General features: G+C 43.6%; 1 protein-coding gene across 1 annotated transcript in view; it reads right to left on the bottom strand.

Annotated features, from left to right (window-relative positions):
* Positions 1-16,048, bottom strand: part of PLEKHG1 (pleckstrin homology and RhoGEF domain containing G1) — a 224,422-nt gene extending 208,374 nt beyond the window's left edge. The window contains exon 1 of the mRNA XM_025422548.3: positions 15,871-16,048. The gene's annotated coding sequence lies outside the window, so the exon portion shown is untranslated. The remainder of the gene's footprint in view (positions 1-15,870) is intronic.
* Between the last annotated feature and the right edge of the window lie 7,751 nt (positions 16,049-23,799).

Here is a 23,799-nt window from a genome sequence, read left to right as displayed (position 1 = left end):
GTGAGCTGTCCCTCCAAATAGCCACTCTTTTTTCTACAATAATGCAATCCTCAATTTTAACTGGGCATATGGCCGCCCATACTTAAGATGATATCTTTCAGTGCGACAAGATAAAGGGAGTTTGGGTCCCTATAGGCAGACAGCTATTTACTGGCCTTGGACTTACTCAGACCTGTGAATTCTGTGTCCCCTTCCTCCACCCCACTGGCAGTTAAATCCAATCCCAACCCATATACCAAGCATACTATGTGCATGAGGTCTGGAGTCAGTCCACTGGAGACTGACCCCGGCACTGCCATTGATTAGTTAGGTGTCTTGTCCAAAGACACCTAACTATTTTTACAACTGTTTCCTCATCTACAGAATGGGAATGATTGTGTACACAATGTTTGTGAGCATGAGATAGCAAATGTATGCAAAGCCTCTGGACCTCTTCCAGGGCTGGGAAGTGCTCGGTCAATGTTAGCTATCACTTCCACTGCCACCATGGAGTTCATCCAGGGTCTGCTTATTCCTTGGTATAACAGGAAGCAAATGAGAATCAGAAGGTAAAGCTTCATACCCATTACCCTAGCCTTGTACTACTTTACCTTCCTCCCATGCCTACTCCCCAAATGCCCTGCCCCTTCCAGTCTTCTCATTGCCTATTTAGAATTTCCACTCTATTCCTCATTAGCAGACTTCCCCCACTGTAATGCCTCTTCATTCTGATTCTTCTCACAAAAAAACTCTAGCCTATACGAATCTATATCTGTATTTTTTCCTGTTGTGAGAATTGAAGTATATGCATGTTACAAAATTTCCACTGAGATTTGGAAAGGAGGAACGTTGCAATGGCGGGGAAGGAAATCAAGCCGACGCCAGCTCTCAGAGGGGGAAACTGGCCAAGTGAGAGCAAACTGAAAACTCTGTCTGCATGGTACTTTGGGGTTGGTGTGAGGGGAAGGGCTGCAGATGCAGAAAGCAGAAGAGGGCTCACCGGTGAAGCTATCAGAGTTAGACCTAACATTTTGAACCCCTCTGTGAGGTGGAGAGAGACTGAGCTCTGTAAAGGTTGTAGGTTACACAAAGCTTTGTTCACCTCAAATACCAAGTTAATCTGCCTCAGAGCAAGGCATAGTCTTGGAAATAGAGGGAAGCTACTCCCAATCATAAAACTGAAAATGCACGTCCAGCATTAGATGAATGATGGATAGGAAAACAGACCTTGTATCTAAGCTCAGTGAGAGAAGTGATTTTCCAACATGTTATTGACAAGACCAGTTGTGTTCCCAAATTCATTAGGGAGCCCAGGGTGCTTGAAAATAATCTTACTTAGATAGGAATCTATAGTGGAACCTAGTCATTCATTCAAGAGAGCACAAAATCGGATTTTCACGCAACTATTTTCCCTTAGTGCTTGCTCCAAAGAAAAGGTACAACTATAAGGATTTCTCTAAATCTCATTATTTGCAGTAAAAGCTCTTCAAAGTAACCCTCGAAAGGGCAGTGTACCACCCAGAAGTAAAGATACAACACTACTTTCCCACTCCACAGCAGACCACAGCAAAAGTAAGAAACCCTAAAGGGTCATCCTGAACAGGAGAGAGAAAGAGAGAGAGACAGACAGACAGACTGGATAGAGGGGCAGGAAGTCCTGGGAAGCAGCACTGCTGAGAGCCAGCTTCCATTCCATATCCTGCAGTCCTCCGTTCAACCTTGGGGGCCTTCCTCTCTCTCCTGGGAACTCTTGCCTTGGAGACTGCCAACAACAATGGCTTGGTGACAGGGAGAGATCTCGGTTGTTCACGAAACAGCTGCTAAAGGTCGAGCACTGAGGAACAAATTGATCTACTATCATTACATGTCATAACAATCCTATATAGGAGTCGTCATTCTTCCCCACTTTTTGGAAGAAGCAATAGCAGGTGAGTAGTACAGCTCACATTTGAGGACAGTCCATTCAACTCTCAAAGTATGAACCAGGCTGTCTTCATTCCCTGCCCAAGAAGGCAAAGGGAGATGAAGTTTCACATCCTCTGAAGCAAGAGCAGCGGGTTCAAAGAGGCCCATCCCAAGGGAGAACTCACTGAAGACACCGGTGTTAGTTCTACGGGACGTGTGAACATCAGACAGAAGTATGCCTCAGCTGCATGATGAGTCAAGTGGGCTTTCTTTCATTAGCCCAAGATCGCAATCACCATTTATAATATTTTTATGGAGTTGTCTTTCAAAAATAAATTTTGAGAATACAACTTATCCACTCGTTTGGTTAAATACTTGGCACGTGGCAGTAAACTAAACAGGCCAAAAAACCACCCTGCTCCAACAGGGAAATTTGAGTACAGACAGTATAGGAATAGATAGGGTGGAACTACTGCTATTTTTAGTAGGCATATTAATTAATTGGTGGTTATTATGGAAAAGTGTTCTTATCAGTTGGAAATACATATTGAAATATTTGTGAGTAGAACAACAGGATACCTGGGATTTGCTCTTACTACTCCAAAGCATAGGAGGGAGGTTCACAGGGAAACAAATGAAACAAGATTGGCAATTATAATTGTTCAATCTGCAAGATGGGTACACAGGGCTTCATTACATTATTATAGTCTTTTCTCTACTTGTGTTTATTTGGAAATTTCTTAAATTAGAAGAGAGATTCCTCCCTGAGGAGCTTAAAGAGGTAAATAGTAATTTACAGTATGCCAATCAGACAGAAATATGTGCTATGCAGAAAAAGCAAGGAAGGGAGGAGGGAAATACTGAGAAGAGAATGGATAAATGTAATATTTCTAAATGCACTTAGAAAAATATTTAGTATGTACATATAAATTAATAAGACATGGCTGAGTTGGTAATCTGTATCATGGTAAGGCATTAATATACATGAAGCTGATTAACATGGTAAATTAAAGGACATCTGGTTTTCATGAGAAAAAAGAGAGCAATTTGGGTTTTCTGAAAGATGTCAGTTTTAAAGAAATGCCAAGGAAAATAATGGCTAGCATTTACCTAGCTTTTTCTGGATGCTAGAACTCGGTTTTGCAAGCATGTTAAAGAATGATTGGGTCTGGGGATCCCCGGATGGCTCAGTGGTTTAGTGCCTGCCATAGGCCCAGGGCGTGATCCTGGAGTCCCGGGATCGAGTCCCACATCAGGCTCCCTGCATGGAGCCTGCTTCTGTCTCTATGTCTCTGCCTCTCGCTCTCTCTGTGTCGCTCATGAATAAATAAATAATATCTTAAAAAAAAGAAAAGAATGATTGGGTCTGATTCTCATCCTAAGCCCAGGAGCTGGTAGTGTTTCAAACCTTGTCTGTGAGGTGCTGTTCCTAAGCTCGGGAGGCCAGAGAGCTTGACAAAGTCATGCCAACTCTAAGTTGGGGAATGAGGCGTGGAACCAGGTAGTCTAGCTCCAGAGTCTGAACATTTTAGCTGGCACCGCACTGCCTATTTTGATGGATATGTCACATTTGGAGAACGAAGGTAAGTGAGTGGACTTAGATATCAAGCAGGGACTTGCTATGTTGTGAGTGTCGGTGACATGTGAGATGATGTTTGGTTCTGCGGGAGGAGTAAGATGGTGTGGGGAAGCAACCTGGGTGGGGTCCAGGGCAGATATAGGAGAACAGCTAAGAGCAAAGCTTCCTGTGTTAGGTGGTGTCAGAGGGCAGACTCTGCAGGCAAGAGGCCCAGGGGGACCACCTAGGAAATATCTTTAGAAGCCCAGGGACAGGAGTGCAGGAATGGAAAAAGGTGGAATCACAGGGCAGGTTCTCCACTATTCTACTCCTAGGTACTCACCCACCCACTCACCAGCATCCACACACAACACCTTAGGTAGCTGATCTCATTCTAGAATGTGGTCTAACAGTATCAGACAACCAGAACTTACCTTACTTAGAGGCAAGAGATGGTAATGGTGATATTGATTTATTCAAAAGAATGTGCAAGCTTCTCTCTGTGCTGGGCACTGTTCTAAAACTTGGAAATACAGTGAAAACAACACAAAGCCTCTCTTCTCATGAAGAACAGACAAGAAACAAATGTATCCTTTGTTAGGAGTTGATAAATGCTATGAATAAAAATGAAGGAGGGCAAGAAGGCTGTGGCTTGCAAGGTGAGGGGGCTCCTATTTTATGCATGATGAGGAAGACTTCTTTGATGAGGGGACACCTGAGCAGGGAGTTGCAAACAGAGAGATAGTACGGCTTTGGTATCCAGGAAGAATTTTCCAGGAAAAAGTCATGAAAATATTCTGAGGCCGGAGCTTGTTTGACATATTTGGGAACTGCGAAGAGGCCAGTTTGCTGAGGCAGAGTGAGCATGTGAGGAAGAGCAGGAGATGGGATCAGAGACAAAGAGGGGAGCAGGAACCAACTGGGGAGGGTCTTGGAAGCTGTTTCACGGATTTGCTTTTGACTCCAAGTGAGTTGGGAAGCCATGAAGTGAGTTGGAATTGGCCAACCAAGGGACAAGATCACTTTGGCTGCTGTGTAGAAAAGAGATAGTAGAGAGCAAGGAGACCAGGTAGGAACCTATTGCACAAATCCAGGGAGAGGGGGCAAGTGAATTGGACCCAGTGGGGACAGTGAAGTCTGTGAGCAGTAGGATTCTGGATGTTCTAGAGGTAGAGCCCACAGAGTTTATCTACTGGACCTGAGATAGGAGAGAGGGAATGTGATCAGAGAAATGGTAGAGGCTCTCCATCTGGAACTTTTATCTCTATCTTAAGTTCTACCATCAACCCTTCCTTTGGGTTAAGCCATTAGAAGGGGCCCCAATGACGATGTATTCACTGGTCAAGTTTGTGTTCTAGATAGATGAATCAATGCTGGCTCAACAATTACTCTAACGGCCTAGGCAAGAGATAAGTGTCTAAAAGGACGGGATGGGAGGCATGAGTGAGTGAATATGGATTGAGAACTGTTTAGGAAGTCACTGCTAACTGGTCAAGGCAGGAGAGAGGAGGAAATGGCTTGCTGTGACGGGTGTATTATGGTGCTATTAACCAAGAATTGGAAAAGGAGGGAAAAAAACAATCCCAGGAAGTTGGAGGTGGGTCTGGAAAGAGAGATTATGAGCCTAATTCTGGGTGGATGACTTTGAATCAATTGTGTAAAAGCCAACAGATAAATCCCAGGAGAAAAGTGGGAGGCTCGGATAGGCCTGCAACAGTTTTTCCTCTTGATTTCTTTTGAGACACAATAGGGCCTCCCTACTTGAGCCAGAACATTCAAATCAGAATATTCTAAAAGAAATTTCATTTGATTCTTTCCTAGTAGGCCTAGTCAGTTACTAAAACGAGGCTACCAGAAGCCATTCCCTTCTAACATGAAAGGATCCTTCGAAGACCTGTCTTAATAAATTAAATTTGCAAATAACAGAACAATCATTCCACCACTTAAAGCAACACTAAACAACATGATTTAGCTATATTGGTTTCTTTTTTCCGGTAAGGATGCTAAATTCTGAATATGAGAATAACAAATACAGACTTCTCAAACTTCTTTTTACATGCCTAAGCTTGAAGCTGGTAAATTAGAATGAAGGTTTTCATCCCAAACCCACACAATAACATTGAGCATCAGACTTCTCGGTCCCACTTTATCATGGAAATGGAGAGCTGGACCAAATTTCAAGTCAATCAATTGGTTAAAGGTCAAGGATGCCTAGTGACTATGCTCTGTACAGGGAATTCAAGGATGAATACAGCAGGATCTCTACGCCCCAGGAGATTCATGACCTACCAATAGGTCTGAGGTGCCCTCCCCATGCATTAGAAAGCGTGTTTATAGAGTTGGCATAGGGCTAATATCCTGTTTGGAAAGGCAGAGCCATCACTCAACTGCTGGAACATTAGAGAGACTTCTTAACACTACAATTTCTCTGATAGTTGTTTCTGCTCCAGAATAAACACTGCTGAGCTTCCAAGTGCACTAAAAACCAGGGAAAGGCAGGCAACGAACATACATACTTATAGAGCACCACATTTACTGCACACCCATGCAACTTTCAAACCAATAGCTACTAGACTCCTCTTGCAGAAAATCATTTGAACACAAACACTTTGCTAAACAAATCTTCATGAAGTGTGAAGTTGAAGAGCCTCCGAATTTTTCTGGCAAATTTCTCTCCTCCTTTCATTTTCTTCTCTTTCTCCTTTCCTTACGCCTCCTCCTTCTTCAAATATTTAGCAACCTACTCAGAATCTCCTTTTTTCAACTAATTTGTGAAAACAAAGATTTTGGCCCAGATTTCGTAATGCTCATTTTACCCAGTAAAAGAAAAATTATTTTGTTCAAATACTTGCTCTCAAGGAGCTCACAGTTTAGCGAGGGAAGGCAGACCAACTAAATGGTTATCAAAAATACCACATTGTAAGCACTAGAAATGAGGTAATGAGGATGCTGAGGAGCTGGAAGGAGGGGATACTTGGCCGCGAAGGGGTGTGGGGGAGATGAGCTGATGCATCATGGCTTCACAGAGACTGGCAGCCATGTGCTGCTTTGGTTACCCCATCAAGGGCAGCTGAGAAAGAGAGGGTGACGGAACTGACCATGGGGACTGGTAAGCACAGAGGTCAAAACAAGTAACAGTAGCCAGGCTGCTTCCTAACCCCCATAAATTCCTTCTCCTTGAGCTGTACCATCTTGGCTGACATTCCAGTTCTGAATCAACCCGCTTCTCACCGCCTCCTCTGTGAGCATCCTCTGTACCACTGCGATAGTGTTCCAACTGTTCTACTTGTTTCCAGAACTTTCCACTGTAGTCCTTTCTCTGCACAACAGCCAGAGTGATAATTGGGCATTCATCTTGTCACTCCCCTGCTTCTTGCTTTTCAGTGGCTCCGCATTGCACTTTTAAACCATGATGAAGACGTCTGACAATCTAAAGATCTACACAATCCAGGTCCTGCCTACCGGTCCAGCTTTACCTTCCCACTACTGCTGCTTCCCTATCTCGCACATGTAGCCTGTCTTTTTCCCCCTAGAACTCACCAAGCTTATTCCCCTTAGGTTTTCCTTACTTCCCCCCCCTCCCCCCGCCTAGAATGTTCTTCCTTCAGATCTTCTCAGGGTCACATATTATTTAAGCCTTGGCTCAACGTAACCAACTCAGATAGGCTCTTCAGACCATCGGGCAAAGAGAGTGCCCCACTCCCATTACATGTTTCCTATCTTCTTTTCTTCAGAGCACTCGTCACACACAGTTTTCCCTTCACTCCAGATTTGGTCTGTTTTGTTCAATGTATTCCCAGAATTTAGGAAATTATCTTTGTTGAATAAACTAATTCTAATCGGAATGTTCATGTATAATGAATCTCATGTCTCCACTACAGTAAAACAAACCCAAAAGAATGTGTTCTTCTTCCTTCTCTCTTACCATTGGCTTTTGCTTTGGTTATTGTCACGTTGGTTTATTGTTCCAGCATGTAGTAGCAGGGAAAAAAAAAAAAACTGGAGTGTGACACCCATTGAACATAGTTAAAAGAGCCACTACTTAGCAAGAGCTTATTATTTACTAGGCACTGCACATACATTGCATGTTTAAATCTCATGACATCTTCATTATGTGGTTTTATCCCCATTGCAGAAGGCATTTTTGAGTAACTTCTAAATGACATACACAGAGTGCCTAGTTCCAGGCTATCCCCCCATCCCGACTCTAAGCATTCAAACCTTAGAAGAACAAGTTAATATTTTCCATGCACACCATTTTTCCTATCACTGATGCCACAGGAAAGAGTGTTTGAACTAGTACTACAAAAAGGAAGTAAAGAGAATAAGAAAGTATGACATTTGATTGCCGTATCTATTGGGCGTATTGGAGTATCAAATAAGAATCTTCTCATTGGCATATGGCATATAGTTTCTGAATATTTACAGAGTACGTTTATTGCATATATTAGTAATCAAAACCAAGGGGATTTTTAGGATGACTGTTGCTAGCTATTATGTCTTTAGTTCATACAGACATATCTCTTCTTCATTTACATAAGAAGGTAAAAACAAATACCCGTTAACTTCCTATTTGGAAATTTCTTGAACTATGTAGTAGTAGATTAGATAGTTTCACATCTTGATATGGTTGACCATAGAGAGAAATAAATATCTTTTTGCTCCTCAGGGGTATTCTGTATTTTGAAAGGCATTGTTTTTGTGGGACTCATGACAAATTAATTTTTAGAGGTTCATGGTATTTGCTTTCATATCAGGGCACCTTCTAAAAAGAAAGAAATAACAAAAAAAAATCAAGAGTGCTTCATAATAATGATAGTTTGTGGAACTCATCCGGATTGTAAGTTCCTAAGAGGTAATGTCTTACTGTGAGAGGGTATACCATGGGCCACAGGATTCCATGTGCCACAAAAACATTATTTGCACATTACTTTCCTTACCATTTTAGCTTCAAGATCAGATATCATTAAATATTGTGATTAAATGGCATTCCTTAGAGCTTAACCCAAACAACTGTTAAAGGAGAGAGGGGAAAATAAGCATTTATCTCATATACACAGTGAAGAATAGTGGAAAAAAGCCAAGACCACCAAGATTTTGCTCCATAACTATATTCCAAAAGCTTCCAAATATTTCCCCAAGTACTTTCCTAGACTAGGCCAATCGCAGGCCGCCCATCCACATGCCCATTTCCCATCGGTCTCCTGCCCACTTCATCACTCTTAGAGCTTCACCCTAATTATTCCTCAGCAAATCTCCAAAAAGTCTGATCTATGATGGAAAGGCATAAGGTAAGAGAACGTTTTTCTTTCAAAAAATTAACTTCTAAGGACTACTTCTGTTATGTTCCTCTGTGTTCCACTAGGTAATCCTATATTCCTTAGTCTGACTCTTAGGCTCCATAATTCATGTGTTTAGTTGATGCACATTTTAAGAACTGTGAGACACCTGAATATTTAGACTGTAAGCTGTTTCAGACCAGCTACCATATCCTCCTTTGGAGCAGCAATAATATTTTAGCACAACACAGATGCTTAAACTAATAACAGGTTTACATGGTTTAAAGGGAACAAACACAGGATCATATATTTATGCTCCAGATTACAGTCTTCCCTCTCTCCCCAGCACATCAGAGAAGCACAGATGTTAGTGTTTGAGGACCATGTGTAATCACACAGCCCCGGGAAGCTGAACTCTGTGATGGCCTCAGTTCAGTGCCCCCACCCCTTCCTCATGGCCTCACGTCTTCCCCCTTCCCCCCCCTCGCCCCCCGCCCAGCCAGCTTTTTAGTCACAGGTTGGAGCAGCCTTAAATCATCCTAAGGCTGGACTGTGGTTAATGTGCATCCCTGGAATGCCTACAGATGACCTTTCCTTTGCATCTACTTGTTTGCAAAGCCTCATATTTCAGCTAGCATTGCTGTCGATCCTGAAGACCTCCTAAGACATGAGGGCTTCAGTCACAGGAGAAGGTGGAGGGAGGAAGGAGGTGACTCTGGAAGAGAAAAAGATCTGCACTTTGTCTCCTCCTTGGCCAAGCACTGACCACTCTGTCAGGGAGAGCCTGGAAGGGGGAGCATGGAAGGAAACTTTGCAGGGGCTTCTGTGGACCAATGGGAGAGGGTAGGGCCCAAAGGAACAGACCCCAGGAAGGTCTAAGGCATGCTTACTATCAGGAGAATAGCATGCTGCTGCGTGCTAGGGATTTGGGTGACATGATGAAATTCAGACCGAAACAGCATGAAAGCACACTTTATGACAGCTAGAAATAGCCACGTATTGTCAAAGCTCCCATGGAGTCATCCATCCAGACATTGAAGAGTTAAAAGAATTTTGGACAGATGGAGAGAGCTGCAGAGGGAGAGACAATAAGGCTCCACACTGGGTGCAGGAAAAGATCTTGACGAGGATTCAGAGTTTAGAGGGTGGTCAGAAAGCAAAGACTTAAGCAGTATTTTACTCTCTGAACAGGGAGAAGGGTGGGGAAATATGGGAAGAGAACATTCCTTGCAGTGTGAAAACCTGGAGACTTGCCAAAGGAGGAAAGGGGGTTGATTCTAAATGAAGCCCCTTCCACTTCATTATCAGAAAGGACCCACTTGGTCAGAGCAATGATCAGCCCCTTGGGAGACAGAGGAGAGAAGGAGTATTTATGTTAAATTAACTCTAGAAAACATAAGCTCCAGTTAATGCCTTCATTGCCTCTAGAAAGGCATTTATGTGCATTAAAGATTCACACATCCCTGCAGACAGCTGCCAAAAGGAATTATCCAGCTGCAGAAGCCACTCGACTTCATTCCTACAAGGTATGTGTAGGTCAATTCCACTTAGACAGGATTCTCTAATATGCTTTGCTCGTTTAAATGACCGAAGTGAAAGTTTTAAACTCGTTTGAAAACACATCAGATCACAAATGTCTTATGAGGCTTGCAGTGTCTTAATTTACTATATGCTTAATTTATCTTTGGCAGATCTGAGTTAACTTTTAAGAGCTTTGAAGCAAAAGAGAGAAACTCGGAATATAAAGCACTAGAGCCCAACCTTGTATGCAACCATAGAGTAACACTAATGTATTCAATGGATATTTACTTAGCAACAAACATCAAGAAATTTCATTGATGTTAAGATGTACATTTCCCACACCTTAAGGATGTATCTTATAGGAGAGGGTATCAATTTTATTGACACTTTTTCCTCTTCCTTAGTGGGATCTTAAAAGATGGAGTATTTCACAAGTATCTTTGATTTTAGGAGACAGGAATTCATCACTATCATTCAAGTCACAGGTCATAAATTGCCTTCTCTGAGAGGCTTCCTGGAGCACCGATCTAAGGCAGCCCACCCATCACCCTGATTCTTCCCCTTTAGTCATCTCATCTTCATGGAGACCACATCTCTTGTGTTCACCACTACGCCCAGAACTGGATCAGGCACTATTCTGGACATGGTAAGTTCTGAATAACTGGCTCTGGAATGAAGGAAAGTTGCCATTTATTGAGCAATTACTACATGTGAGACCATGAACTAAATGCTTTACAGAGGCAAATCTCATTTAATCCTAGCAATTTAGAGGTCATTCTGATTATCTACTTTAAAGATGGGATAGCAGATAGCAGCTTAAGTGGAGAAGCCAGGACTAGATACATCTTGACTTCAAAAGCTAGACCTAGAGGCACTGTGCTATTCTGTGTATCACATACAAAGCCTGGAAACAGTTCTGTGCCTGTCTGAAGATATATGGGAAGATCCCTGAAGCCACAGAGAAAAATAAAACTTCCTCCACCCTTGAAAAGTAATGTTCGTCTACTGAGGATTGCCATATTCCTCTGTCCTTCCAAGTGCTTCATGTGTAAGGTCCTGTGTTAATATAGAAGTGCAGATGTCTACATCTCTGCCTGATAAGATGAGGAGAGGCTCCACGGAAGTGATGGATATTTAAACTTTGTATTGAAGGATTCCACCATCGATGAGCAACAGCATAGCCCACTTAAGGCTCTGGACTGAGAAACATAGAGTATACATGGGAGGTGCTAGAAGAAAAATAGGTTCAAGGGCTTTGGGTGCCATGCTGGGGGGTTTGAACTTCACTTCATATGACTGATACTCTTCATCGATAAACCATTTCAATGTGGGCTTTATTCCAACTCAGCTGAGCTTCTCTCCACCATTCAACATCCAGCTCAAGGAAGAATACTGAAATGTGGCACTGTCATTCCCATGTCAACCGATGGCTATGTCGAACAGAGATTTCCAAGGCTAGTGCAAATAGAAAATAGAGAACAAGTGGAAAAAGAAATGACGAAGGAGACGTGACTCTAAATTCATTTCTATCGAGTCTGCTTACAAAGAGCCTATTACGTTTGTTATTTTTGGGTTTCTGCAAAAATACTGAAGGATACCCCAAACATAGCCTATTTTATTTAGGACAAAGATGGCAAACTATGGCTATAGGTCAAAGCCAGCCTGCAGCCTGTCTTACATGACAGTCAAGGAAAGATGGGTTTTTATGTTTTTAAAGGACTGTAAGCAAACAATACTCCCCCCACACACACACACACAAAGACTATATGTCAGAGGCATACATGTACCAGAAAACACTTGGTATCTCGCTCTTTACGGGGAAAGGTTTACCGTCTAGAACTTCTTATCGTCCTCATCCATCTCTATTCCGACACAGGTCATCTGAGTTAGTGTCTAATGTGACTGGACATGTAGAGAACTAGATCTATTTACCATCTCAAAAATTAAGGCCAATTCAGTGGTATGATAATTTATTGCTTTAGTAATTCCTCTTATGAGAATTCTAAATTTTTAGGCCATTATTAGCCTCACACCCATTTCAACTTTGTCTTTGGTATTTTAAAAAGACATCCTCCTTACACTTAAGGGCTTGCTAGCCTTTGGCCAACTGCTGTAACGGTTTTACCTTCTAATGCTGATGGTAAGTGGCTTCTGCAGGCAGCAGCCTGGTTATTAAAGCTTACCAAAACAACTTTCTTAATTAAAGACCCGTGAAAACTCTGACTCTCCTCCCATCGGGTTCGTACATCAAGCGGGTGTAGCTGGAATCTTTTTCAAAACTTAGCCTAGCATGCTTCGAGTTGCCTTTTTCTTTAGGAATGTATGGGATGGGGGGAAGGAAGAAGGTTATGGGTTTTCAGATCTACGAATGTAACATACTTTAGCTTTCCATCAAACAGTAATTCAATATTTACCGAGAGAAGATGTTGAAGCTTGGAAATTTTTACTTGGCTTATATCTCATCAGAAAAACATTTTTCGGTAACCTCATGTATACAGATTGAAAAGATAGCAAAGCATGACTCAAACATGAAAACTATTCTAGATATACAGTCAACTCCTAATCAGTGGGAGAGGAATCATCCAGGCATACTGGAAGCTGTTCTGCAGCATCTGGGTAACCTGTGGCCTAGTTATTTTACAACAAACCTGGGCCCACTCACTAGGAGGATTAGCCTATATTTCCACTATCTTTGTTAAAACATCTGTTGCTTTTCATCAGCATGAGCAATATAAAGCCGAACATGTAGCCATCTCTTAATTACTTGAAAGCTGGCTCTACAGTCATAAGTTCTACTTGGCACAGACACCCATGGCTCTGACTGCCCAAATGGTTTGGGGTCAGCTTTTCGTTTTACTAAGCAGGATTGATGTAGGCTGTGATGAAACATTAGTATTTGAAATGCCTGCTACCTACAAGTACTAGGCTGCTTACAGTCTTTGTCTAGAAAATGTTTCCATCTCTGCTGAACATATGACCATTTTGCTTTAGGACCTGTATTTTTCCCAAGACAAAAAAGACAAGTGATTTTTTTTTCTCTGAAAGAAGGAACCATCACATTTAATAAAAAAAAATATGTCTCTATGCCACCATCATTGGGGTAGTGGGGTTTGGGGTAAAGACAACTGAACCTGAATTAAATCACAGTTCTGCCAGGAGAGAACTATGTAACCTCCAGCGAAAACACTCACTCCTGGGACTTGGTTTATCAACAACAATCATCTTTAAAGCATACAGTGTGGCAAACACTTACAATAGATTATCTCATTAATAATCATCAATGCTCAGCATGACTCCACAAGGAAGAGTCATTATTTCCCAAATGTACAGAGGAAGAAATGAGCAAAGGTGAGATAATCCCAAGAGAGTGACCACCTATAATTGTTATATTTTCCTGATTATAGAATAATCTGTGTCTAAATAACTTCCTTAGAGGGGTCAAGGTCTCAGGGCTACAGAGCTACGGAGAGACAAATTTCATTCACAGTCAGTTAATTCCAGAGCACTTCTTCACCACTAGTGCTTTCCCAAATCTTTAAGATGTAGGCCTAGATCATCCGGGATCCATTCTATTTTTAATACTCCATGCATCAAAACATCCCTGCAGGAGGATTAAACGATGATAGTTGTTTGAAAGACCAATCACTAGCAATGAAAGCAGGAGGGAGGAGAAGCCTGCAAAAAAAATGGATTGCAGCCATTAAGAAACAGTATAGATCTAGGAATTGTTTTCAGTTTACTAAGAGCTCAAAAGATTTAGTGCCACTCAAGCATTCCCCATGTGTATGTGTCAGACTCTGAACCATTAAATCTTAATTAAATCACTTAAAAATCATATCCTCAAAGGAGAGCCAAATAGTACTGGTTATTCTTGGTTTCGAAAAATTATGTTGCTGCTTTCTATTGATTTGTTTAAAAGTGATTGTTTAACCTCTTTGCAGTACAGATCGAGTCTCCCATGGAAATATTTAAGCTTCTACCTGGTAATATCATCTATATTAAAGTCACTGAAAGAACTGGTACCCATGGTACAGAGGGAGGTGAGCAGGGAAAACTGATCAAGGAAAGCATGATTTTTAGGTCAGGGATTGGACTTTGAGATAATTGTTTCTCACTCTGTCCCTCATCAGGGAGCTTCAGAGAGCAGATGCGGGACAGAAAGGGATGGTCAGGCAGTGATGGCTGTAGAGGACCTACTGAGGAAGAGGTCAGCGAGATGGGACAACTCTGGGGACATTTCTTTGGGTGGGGTTTGGTGGCTTGACAGGGGCCTCAAATAGGACCAAAAGGAAAGCGAAGAATTAGGAATCCGGACTCAAAGACAGTGAAGGGTCATATGTCAAACCATCACTTTCGTATCTAAGTCTTGAATATTGTGGCTCAAATAAATATCCCTGGGAGGCGAGGGGGAGGGAGCACGAAGCTTTAGAAACTCTCTGGTTCATGCACATCACTTTAGGGGAAGCCAAGGGCAGCAGAGCTGGAGCAGCCTGCTCAGGTCTCAAGTCAGGACAGAGGTTTCTTATTCCCCGACATGAAGGGCTTGGAAAGGTTTCAACAAGCGACTACTCAAAGTCCAAAGCCTATAAATTCTTTAAAAGTAAGCCAACCACAGAAACTGAGAAGCCAGCTGATTTTAACACTTGATAACTATTTTCATAACATTGCACGACCTTTCTAGGCCCGGAGTTCTGTGAGATGACAAATTTGACCTGGAGTCAACATTCTGGAACGCCTCCTGGCTGAAGAACGAAACGCGAGGTAGTCCTGTATCCGCCCGGTCGGAAACCCCCGACCCCGCCGTCCCCGAGCTCCACCTAGCCTTCTGTGATGCCTGGCGTGGGACTCCCACTCAGCGACTTCAAAAATATGTGCGGGAGCCACGGCCGCTGGGGGGTGGTCCACGGGAGCGTGGAGGAGCAAGCAGACCTCCAGCAAGCAGACCCCAGCACCCGCGCCGGCCCTCGTGGCTGCAACGCCGCGCACGAAACCGCAACCCCTGGAGTTCCCCGGGTCGGAAGCCTCCGCACGCTCCTGGTTTAGGAACCAGGCTCTCAACGGAGGACACAAAGGAGGCTGGCTGTCGGGCACCCCCCGCACCCCCGCCCCCCCCGCCCCGGCCGAGCGGTTCCTACCAGGGCGGGGGTCCCCCGAGCCCGGCGCGGCGCCCCGGCCTCTGACTCCCGCCGCGGTTCGCGGGCCCCGGGAGGCCGGGTAGACCTCGGGGGCCTGTCCCATCGCCGCGTCGCGCGCTCGGACCACCTTGGGGCTGGGCTCTGCGACATCCCGGGGGACGCGGGAAGCCCTTCCCGGGGCCGGCGGGGGGCGGGACCGCGGCGCCGGCAGATGCAGGCTGCGCCCGGGCTGCGGCCGGCACTCGGGGGCCCGGGGACCCGCGCCCGGGCGGCGGCGGGTCGCCCCCTCCAGGCGGCGGCGGGCAGCGGGCCCCGGGTCCCCGCGGCGGGGGCGCGCTCCGGGAAGCACCGTCTGCCCGCACCCCGGGGGGGCCCACGCTCCGCCCGCCGCCACCTGCGGATTAGGGGGCCGGGCCGAGGCTCCCGGGGCTCCCGGCGAGCGGTCCCGTCCCTGGAAGACGACCCCGGGGGTCGGGGCGCAGCCGGCGCTTACCCGGAGACGCGCGGCTCCAGCGCGGGGGCCGCGCTCGCAGGTCGGCGGGGGTGAAGCTGCGCGGCGCGGGCTCGGGCTCCGGCCCGGCTCCGGCCCGGCTCCGGCTCCGGCTCCGGCTCCGACTCCCGCTCGCGCTCCGGCTCCGGCTCCGGCTCCCGCTCCCGCTCCGGCTCCGGCTCCGGCCCCGGCTCCCGCGCTCGCGGAGCGCCCTGCACCGCCGCTCGGGCTCGGACTTCCTCTTCCTCGGCTCGGCCGCGCCCGAACCCGCCCCTCCCAGCGCCGAGATGCGGGCTCCGCCGCCGGGAGCAGCGGATCTTCGGTCCCTCCTCCCCGCGGCCCGGGGCGAGCAAGGTGGGGAGGAGGAGGGGGGCGCCGAGGAGCGAGATCAAGCACTTGGACTTGTCACTGGAGCGTTGCCAAAGAGCGCAGTCAAATTACAACCCCTGGGGAATTTTTTTTTTTTTTTTTTTTTTTTAAATCCCAGCTACCGTTTTCGCAGACACATCATTTTTTTCTTCATTTTCCGGGATCTTCGGGTCTAGCTTTCTCTTGGACGTGATAATTTCCCTTCGATTTCCTTAAAATAATACCCCCAAATCATTTTTTAAAGTCAACATTCTAGTATTGCACAGAAGCTTTGGGGTAATACTATGCAAAAAGGGGGGGGGGAAGCTCAGGTTTTCAGGCATCATTACCCTAATCACCTGAGTTAATGTACCAAATAACTTTTGCTTAGAGAAAGTAAAAGTGAAAAGGAGAGAAGTCTAACCTTTGTAATAGCCTGATAAATGTTTAAAGGCGCCGGCTCTGTAGTAAAATTATGACTTCAGTCAAAGGTGCCTAGGATCACCGCCAAAGGCATGCGAAGTGGTTTCTTAACACTTATCCCGTCAAAAGCAGACATACCCTGTTTGCCTGTTGACTCCACGAGGTTTTGTAATTTGTAGGAATGCATGCCCACATTACTTGTTTACAGACCTTAAGCTTTACCAGTTATTAGCCTTGTGACCTTGAGCAAATTAGTTAACTTCTCTGTGTCTCATCTGTAAAAGGGAGATAGTGATGGTAGTGCCTACCTTGGAGCTGCTGTGTGTGAGTTAAACAAGGTAATGTTCAGGAAAGGCTTAGGAGTCTAAACCTGGATAGATAGATAGATAGATAGATAAATAAATAAATAAATAAATAAATAAATAAATAAATAAATAAACAAACAAACCTGGATAATAAAGCTTAGACACATGTTAGCTGTTACTGTTGTCAATTTTCTCCCTTTTTGTCTGCTTTTATGCATGTACATGAACGTTATAATAAAAATCTGAAACAAAATACGGTTTTGTGCAGTAAGAAAACACAGTGTCACAGTTCTCTCCCTACAATGTGCGGTTTATGCTCAGTTTTACAATTTATTTTGCCTCCACGACTGACTTATATTACCTTAAGCGATGAGACTGGGTTATGCTTGGACTACATTACCACGGAAGATTTGCAGTGAGACTAAAACAGATATTTGCCATCTTCAAAGCATCATTTCAGATGGGCTTGCAATAACCTTGTGAGGTCCATGAGACAGGTGCTAGCTTCTTTCCACAGACAGGAAATGGAGGCTTGGGAGGCTTACTCAGGACCCTTTCCAGTACACGGAGCACACACAAAACCTTGCCAATCACCCCATCTCTCTATGCTGTTACTCACAGTAGAAGTGAATGGGAATACCTCACACGTGTATAACACATTTGTAAACTAGTACCACACGGATGGTCTTTATCACTCCTGGGAGGTATGTGCCGGTCTCACAGGACACTCAAAGAGCCTCAGGCTCAAAGAAGCTAATTGATGTGTGTATTTGTCTTCCCGGTAGGGTGTTGGGGACAACTTGGAGAAGGGGCTAGAACTAGAACTAGGGTTTCCCAATTCCTGGCAAAATGCTTTCTCTGCTACTCTACTCCCTTATCCCACATACTCACACATTTCTTAGCACAGTTGACTTAGAGAAGCAGTGTGACCTGACCGCCAGCTGCAGACTGTCACCTACTAGCTGCTTACCCTTAGGCAGATAACAGTTCTGAACTTTGGTTCTTTATCTTTGGAATGGTTATTATTCAGTTCATCTCAGTTTATTAATGAGGTGAAACGTGGGAGGTAGAAAGTAGAAACAGGTTCACGGAATATCTTCTATTGATACTGAGCGCCAAGTGCAGCACCAGGCACCTAATCTGCATTGTCATTCCTGATTTCCCAAATGAATGCACTCCACCCTGCAGATCATCAGAGGAGATCTTGAGATCACCTGGTCTATCACGCCGCATATCTAGTTTATTTGTGTGTGCCCAGCACTTTGTGCCTAACACAATAGATATAAAAAGTTCCGTGGGTGGGTAGGTGGTGGGATGGATGAAAGAAAGAGAAATGCAAGAGTTGTAAACATGCTATTATGTAGCTAGCATTCCATGTTAGTGATGTGCTACTCTCTCCTTTAAGGAAAAGAATCCAATGGAATGACTTCCTAATGGTGCATCTAGAAACAGGAAGATTCTTTGGGTGAGAGCTTTTTTTTATTATTAATTCCAACGATAGTCAAGCTCAAACAAGGGAAAAAGAAACCACTTAAAAATATTTAAGAAAGAGAGATTTTATGCAAGGACTCGATTCCACAAGTGATGGAAGAACCAAGAATCCAAAAGGAGAGATGATGAGGAAGTCCAGAAATTACCAACAGCAGAAAACCAACCTCCATTCCCCTAGGTTGGAGAGGCAGAGAGAGGGATTGTTATAAAGGGAACCTGTCTTTGAGAGCCAGAACCTGCCTTAGATACTTGCAGAAATGGGGAGAAACACCCTGGTTTTTCCCTTCCCTTGCCCTACAATCCAGCATGGGTTGAACGCAGCTGACAGGGGAACTCAGAATATTCAGCCGATAGGGGTGCCCCATTGCCTTTCCTGTAATCCTATGATACTGAGCAGAAAAAGGAGGATCTGAGGACAGCCAGCCTAGGCCTAGCATATCCCTCACAGCATACCTGTTCCTACTCAGATAAGATGGGTCTACCAATTATACTTCTGCAGAAGAAATGCTCTGGCTTTTTAAGATTATTGAGTGTCCCCCATAGCATCTCATTCACTCCTCATACAGACCTGGTAAGATAGTTACTATAATCCTTAAACTACATACAAGGTCACAGGGATTCAGGAAGTTTCAGTGATTCGGTCAAGGCCACACAGCCATACATGGTGGAGCAGGTTTTAGCTCTCCTGCATGTCCCACTAACTCAGCTGTTTCTAATGAAAAGCAGCGCAATTGTACACAGTCTTGTACAGAATCACATTTCAGGGTCACCGGTCCATGCACATATGGGAGTTAATGTTTGCAAAGCTTACAGAGTTAAAAGGCTAGATTACGCCTTGCTTTCATTTTATAACTTATGGTGATAACTTTTATGATGTTGATGATGGCTGTACCAAATTTATGATCACACAAGATCAGAAACATCGTGTCCATTGGATTATAGGAGTATCTCAGGAAAAACCTGGGTATCATTTATTCGGTTTTATTTTTGTGTCTGTTTTTGTTTTGTTTTGTTTTGTTTTTGGAAAAGTTATTTCAATTTCAAATTTGATTTTATGAAGCTTCCAGGAAGTGATCTAGAATATTCTGACCATGTTAGAGAGATTAGAGTAAGAGAGGGATCTTACTGGTATAGAGTCTCATGTAGGGAAGAGGAAGACAGAAAACCAAGAGTGTAAGTATGTGCGTGGGAGGGTGACATGCACCTTCAAATTCTCTGCAGCCAGGAGTGGAGATTGGCATCTATATTGGTGCTGGCAATCCCTAATTTGATCCTTCTCAAGCCTCAAATTAGCTAGAAGATTTAAAAATTAAAAAACTGTGCTAATCTCAAGGAGCGAAAGATAAAATAAGAAATGTCCATGATTATTAGAAGTTTTCTGAGTTGGGTCTAAAAGTAGGTAGAAGATTTTAAGGCCATTTGGAAATCCTGACACTTTATATCTTCACTGTTGCCCCCTGCAGCGCAGTGTCTGAAATTCCTCTCACTAGAAGCCAAGTAGACTAAGACCTGGTGTCCAAGGAGGCAAGTGTGAATTTACTATTGATCAAAGGAGTGAAGAGTTATCCTGCCCATTATTGAACTAGTATATTGAGTGAACCACAATTTCTTAAAAAGTATAGGGATCCCTGGGTGGCGCAGCGGTTTAGCGCCTGCCTTTGGCCCAGGACGTGATCCTGGAGACTCGGGATTGAATCCCACGTCTGGCTCCCGGTGCATGGAGCCTGCTTCTCCCTCTGCCTATGTCTCTGCCTCTCTCTCTCTCTCTTCTCTCTCTCTCTGTGTGAGTGACTATCATAAATAAATAATTTTTTTTTAAAAAAGCATAATTTCCTGCTGGTAAAGAAAGCCCCTGGAGAAGAGGACCCCAGGTATCCGCCAGGGTAGGAAGAGAGCAAGGAGCGCCAACAAATGCAAAAAAGGAGAACAGAAATGTGCCTGGATAACAGAAGCCTGTGAGCTTATGTAAATTGCTCATAGTCAACATCATAATTTCATCTCTTTCTCTAATTGCCTAAGTATCCTCAATTTTGACCAATAGAGCAAAGTAAAATGTATGCGTACGTGCTTTGTAAATATTGATATTTGCAGAAAAAATTCTCTCTAAACTTGAAACTTTTCATTTGTCTTGGTTAAACTAAATCCAGTATTACTTTATGTAACTGGCCTGAACATCTTTGTAATAGAGAACATTCTTAATTGTATTTGTGAAACAAAGCAACACTGAATAGTTTATGCTTCTGCTTCAAAAATAGCTTTATTTTGAAGTTTACAACAGTATATATGTGGAAGCTTTTAAAATGTAATCTATTTTTTGAGCTGTTTTCTCCATGTTGGATGTGTTAGAGGGAGTTGCTGCTTACAACTTTATTTCTCAAAAATATTATGTTTAGAAGTTCTCCACAAGAGTACTACCACAGCGCTCAGAGTCATGTAGAAATGTGGGTGTTAGGGGTGGGTGTTTTCGGTTGTCATTATGGGAGATAGGGTCTACTGGGGGTAGAGTGCCAGGGTTGATAAACTTTCTACAATGCTTGGGACAGTCCTACCCCATGACCCGTAGGTCCCATCCTAATTACCAACAGCATCGCCTTAAGCGCCCACTGTGAGAGCATCACAAATTTAAATGCCTTCCGGGGCCAGGACAGTAAAAAAAAAAAAAAAATTGTTTGATAGCTCATGGTACCCAGTTAAACCATTTGATTCAAATTTTCTTAAACACTATTTTGGCCAAACATATATCCCCTAAAGCCAGGAGCTTCTTGCAGATCACCAGTTTGTTCCTTCCCTTTCACTTCCATTGCTTTGGATAACTTTCACATAAAAGTGAAAGAAAGGATCTTTCTTCCCCTCCTCTGTCACCCCCTACGTTTTTCTTAAAGACATATAATCAACCGCATGAGGAAAGATTGATGAAAAATGCTTTTCTCCTATATGAATTCAATGTCATGGATGCTATAATTGAAATGATAAATATGAGTGGGGGGAAATTAGACATTCTTAACCATGAAAAATTGAGTTAATTAAAAATTTAAATAATAAACTGATGACAGAGGCTTCTAGTGTGTTCCCTCATCCTCCATGTCTCCTCTTTTCTGATGTTGATAACATATAGTGAGTCCTTACAAGTTAGTAGACATGACAGTGAGTGCTATTGGATCCTGAACACCTGTCATGTCCTAACTCTACATTAATATGCTCTACATCTTATTTAATCATCACAATCAGTGTATTTTCTCCATTTTATAAGTGAGGACACCAAGGCTTAGAGAGCTCAGGTGATGTGGTCAAGGTTTTATAAATAGTAAGAAGCAGTGCCAGAATTTGGAACCAGGTCTGTGAACCCAAACCTATTCTAAGTGCCATGTATCATTGAGATGAGCTTCTCCATGCATCTTCATCTCTCCATTTTGGTCACCTTCTACAAATTCATGACCAGTAGCCAAGAATTCTATGGCTTCCATACAGTAGTTCATAGGCTAATGTACACATGTGCCCTGATAAGGAGGTACTGTAAACACCTGCAGTTCAAAATCTTTTTGCCTCAATCTGAAGTCCATCAACTATGCAAATGGGAAGTTTTTCTGAAATCATTTGTACCAAAGCCTGCCCTGCCCTGAACTCATTATGCAATAAAACCTCACCTTCAGTGGTTGGCAACTATTTGTAGTTTTTGCTTTTAATCCCACTGGGTACAAATTTTTATTTAGCTGCAGACATCTGTGGGTGCTTGATTTCGGGGTACCACCCCAGACTCCTGCAAGACTACTGCACATAATCTAAGGTATATTGCACTGTATTGCCTTTCTAAAAGTCCCCATTAAAAAATGTCTAAAATCCTGTATTAAAGATTATGAATCTGAAGTTTCAAAAAGCCCACATTATATTGACTAAATACTATTAAAACTATATTTCCTGAATGGTAGGAAGCCGTGGCATATTGCAGTTGGCTTGTACTAGTTTGCAAGAGCTGGTTGTTAGCATTTCCGGAATTTTGTACCCCAGTGGATATCAAGTTGGTAGCCTAAAATCAGCTGTGGTAGGAATATTTACACTGCAGAAACTGGCAAATGCTACACATCAGGCTTCCTCCTCTGCCTTGCTCTGAGGCTCCTGTCTTGCCCTGAATTCATTGTTAAACATTTACCATCACACCACTGAAGTAGGGATGAGATAAGAAAGGGGGGAAAATGCCACCCTGTGAACTCTTCCCAGTCTGCCCTCCCTACAAGTTGGAAGGTGTTAAGAGACAGCCCAGGATGAAGAGAAAAAGTAATGTTGGTTTCATTGGAGCAAAACACTTTTCATAATCTATCTTCATCTTTTTGTCGTGGGGATAATTTTTACAGTGTTGAGCAAGATTGTTAGTGCATTGATTGAGCCTTATCAGGGAACAAGGGCTTAAAGACTTGGGTGACATGGTCAAGGTTTTATAACAAGTAAGAAACAGAACAGGAAGGGTACCTGGGTGGCTCAGCCGTTGGGCACCTGCCTGCCTTTGGCTCAGGTCATGATCCCCAGGTCCTGGGATCAAGTTCCGCATTGGGCTCCCTGCAGGGAGCCTGCTTCTCCCTCTGCCTATGTCTCTACCCCTCTCTCTCTGTGTCTCTCAGGAATAAATGAATAACATCTTTAAAACAAAATAAAGAAGCAGAGCAGGAATTTGGAGATACAAGGGGCTAAGGAATTACGTTTTTGGGATGTGTTTTATTGGTACATCAATAAAAGTAGATCTTGTAGAATTACCTCAGAATGTCCATCCAAGCTCTCACCAGGGAATTCAGTATTGTGAGAAATTATGGCCTCCATGTTGGGGCAATCTCAGTGTTACAAGCCTTGTGATAAAGATCGAGGTGTGAATTTTCTTCTCCTCCCCTCTCTCTATCTCTCTTTTAAAAGAAGACATGAAAAATAGTCCGATCAAGGTGTTACCATGCAAAGATGGTTCACCAAAGACCACTAGAAATACAGAGACTCTGTAATGTGCAGAAACAGAGCAAAGGCTTCATTATGTTGCCAGTCATAAGGATCCTGTGAGTCCATGCCTCCTATGCTCAACCAGGCAAGATGTTTAGACTTTATATGCCATGTGGAGTGTATGGATCGAAAGAAGAGCACATGGGAAGCTCAGTTAGTATTTGAACCAACACAAATTTGGAGGGAAAAGACTTTTAGCCCAAAGAAGCCCTTCTAAACTGCTACCTTTAAATGGAGTTTAGTGATTATCCAGTTCTCTTTTCTTTACATCTTCAGACTAACTCCACTACCTGTGAGGAAAGGAATTTTACGCTCAAGATCTGAATGCATATGCTATAGAAAGGAATTAAAAGGGAACTGAATAGTTATGAAGAACAAAGTGATCAGC

This window comes from Canis lupus, chromosome 1 (genome assembly GCF_003254725.2).
Source record: "Canis lupus dingo isolate Sandy chromosome 1, ASM325472v2, whole genome shotgun sequence".
NCBI lineage: Eukaryota > Metazoa > Chordata > Mammalia > Carnivora > Canidae > Canis > Canis lupus.
This window is presented reverse-complemented; position numbering and strand designations above follow the sequence as displayed.